The following is a 2,990-nucleotide window of genomic DNA, read 5'->3' on the forward strand; positions in this document are numbered from 1 at the left end:
ATCCGTTTTAAAAAGGTGGGGGACGAGTTTCGCGACGGTAGAAGCTGTCACGGCATTTTGATCTATCGCGCCTCCCAATATTTATATTATACCCCCGTCAAAGCCAGCAGCAATATCCGTTTACAATACTCAGGTTGACCGGCCACAAAAAATACTAATTTTCTCCGTTCAGGATTCGAAGCAAAGTTCAATGCAGAGAGGTTCTGCGTGAATTTCCGATGAAGACTCTCTTCAGTTTGTCTTCGTGCTGCCGGCTAGAACTATATGGCTGAGTTTAGGTAGTATCTCTCTGTCTGTCAACTATACTTTTATCCAGCAGTTCACCTTATAGCTAGTCAACTAAGCTCATATTTCAACCCAAAGAATATACTAATATCGCTTTAGTGGGACATAGTACGTAATATAATACATAATCCGCTCAAGAAGCGGTTGCTTAATTTTCGTAATTTTCCTGCAGCCTGTGTTGCTGGCCGAGTAGACTGGAGCTGTTTTGTAAACGCGGATACGCACAAAAGCTCGATTTCGCGGACAGATAAGTCGCATAGTCGAGGCATGCGAGTTAGCTGTAAAGTTACTCTCTGTGGAAAAATTCTATAGTAATCGCCGCTTTCCTTAGATGCTCAAAACTGATTAGTATATTACCGTCTCTCCAAAGCCCGTAGTTTCGGTTTGGAACGAAATCTCCGAAACGAAAGTTTGACACGAAAAGAACAAAAAAACACCGGCAAAACAAAACTATGCTTTGCAATATTATCTGCACCGGCTACACTTAACCGTCTCAGTTCAAATACCTATAAAATTGGGCATTAAACAAAAGAAAATCTGTTAAATTGAACGCGCCACCTGTTCAGGCGGCCCGGCCGAGCCGCCGCGACCTGGACTCGGCCGCCATGTTTGTTTGGTGGGGGCGCCCCCTATAGACCTTTTCTGCGAGTGCGCCGCCATCTTGAATTGACGTCACTTCCAGTATGGGCGAAAACCTTGTTTTGCCTTTGCCACGCCAATAGAAGGCATTTGGGATATAAGCGTAACCGTCACACTTTCTCGTTTTGCCTCCCCTTTATTTTTTTACTATTTGCAGGTTGAAACGTTGGATTATTTTTTCGTCGCCCATACCGGATACGCCTATTAGGTGGCTGGGAACGAGAGTACGCAGAAAAGGTCTATAGACATTTTCCACAGGGGCGCCGCCATCTTGAATTTTCGTCACTTCCAGTATGGGCGACGAAAAAATAATAAAACGTTTCAACCTGAAACTATCAAAATAATAGAGGGGAGCCAAAACGAGAATGTGTGACGGTTAGGCTTATATCCTAAATGTTTTCTATTGGCGTGGCGACGGCAAAACAATGTTTTCGCCCATACTGGAAGTGACGACAATTCAAGATGGCGGCGCCCTTGTGGAAAAGGTCTATAGGTCGCTGGAGTCGCGAATAGGCGAGGGCGAGCTTTTTGCCCACGCTCCATCGCGCATGCGCGGCGCCAATGGCGTCCGCGGGGGACGCTCCGGTTTGTAAAACGTTATTAATTAACATAATTTTATTTGCGGTCATTTTCTCTTCCCGCGCGATGATGGTGCCAACTTGATCGCTGACTAACCCTTTATTACCAAGGGGTCCCTCAGCAGTTTTTTTTTTTTTTTTTTAAACTTTGGAACCCCCGTCCTAATAAGTGTAATTAACTAACATCTTGTTTACGAATAAAAACACATTTTGACATGACTTTACATAGTTTAATTTACAAATATTTTTCATATTAAACTAAATGTGAGGCATTGTGCGGTGGATTCCTAATAATTAATTGCGATTCTCTGAAAGTTTTTTAATTGCCGGGTTTATTGCGTTTTAATCATATTTAGACTGTGTTAAAAGTTATATTCTATTTTGCTTTAATTTGTTTCAGTTCTCCATAGTGTGCAAGGAACTGTTGATAGTTTTGAGTTAAGAATTTCATTGTCGATGGTTGATATATATATATTTTTTTTTTCACTTAAGTTTACGGATTCTGTAATTCACTACGATAGAGCTAGGATAGGAATTTGATAGGATAGGAACATATCAAAGGAGATATTTACCTCAATTAAAACGTTACAAATAAAATCTAATCTGTCTCGCTTTCATGCCAAAGGAATATTTCACAAAAGAAAGTCACCACCTAGCCCTCTTTGTGTAATTGTATTTAAGGTTAAATAAATAACAACAAAACGCACACAGTTAAGTTTGATTCCAGGTTGGGCCTTTATCGATGCAAAACTAATTGTGACTAAGGCATTCACATCTAGGATCGTGCTGTCTTCTGCAACACAGCTGTTGTCCCATGCACTTCTTCATCTTTATATGTCGGCAGTGCAACTATTCAGGAGTAATGTTGCACTAATGGCGGGCAAGTATTATGTGGATTCAGTATTAACGCAAACATACGACAGCCACACATTTTCATATAAATATATTTCGGAAAATATTTTACATATATGTAAAATATTTACAAATATATGTGTAAAAATAAGATCCATATATTATTATAAATCACGGAAGAGGAACTGCGCTGGGTTCGTGAGTAATTTCCGCACATAGGCTGCAGTTTCCTTTCGCATTCCGGCAGTTATGTGTTTCACGCTACTCTCTTGTCTTTCTTTTTTGTAAAAGAAACTAAGTTGTTTCCGCTCAGTTAGTTTTTTTCTTACAGTGTCTTATTACAAAGTGTTTCACAGCAGAAGGCATAAACGATGAAACTAAAAGCCGCTAAAACAAAGGGCTAGCAGGCGAACACAGCGAGCAGGCGCTTTCGACGTGGAGTAGTTCAACAGCTGGAAACACTGGCAAAGTGCCCCCGTCCGAACTGTGGATCTTGGAAAAAGTTCACAAACTCGACTTCTCCACATCACCGTCCGTCCTCATAATTCTTACCGCTGGTTGTTGCAGCATGTTTTCGAGGCGTCCGTACTTGGTGTAAAGGTTCGGGAGTTTATTTTTTCGTAAAGAACATAACTT

The sequence above is a fragment of the Ixodes scapularis genome, unplaced genomic scaffold (assembly GCF_016920785.2).
Source record: "Ixodes scapularis isolate PalLabHiFi unplaced genomic scaffold, ASM1692078v2 PGA_scaffold2__306_contigs__length_199485367, whole genome shotgun sequence".
NCBI lineage: Eukaryota > Metazoa > Arthropoda > Arachnida > Ixodida > Ixodidae > Ixodes > Ixodes scapularis.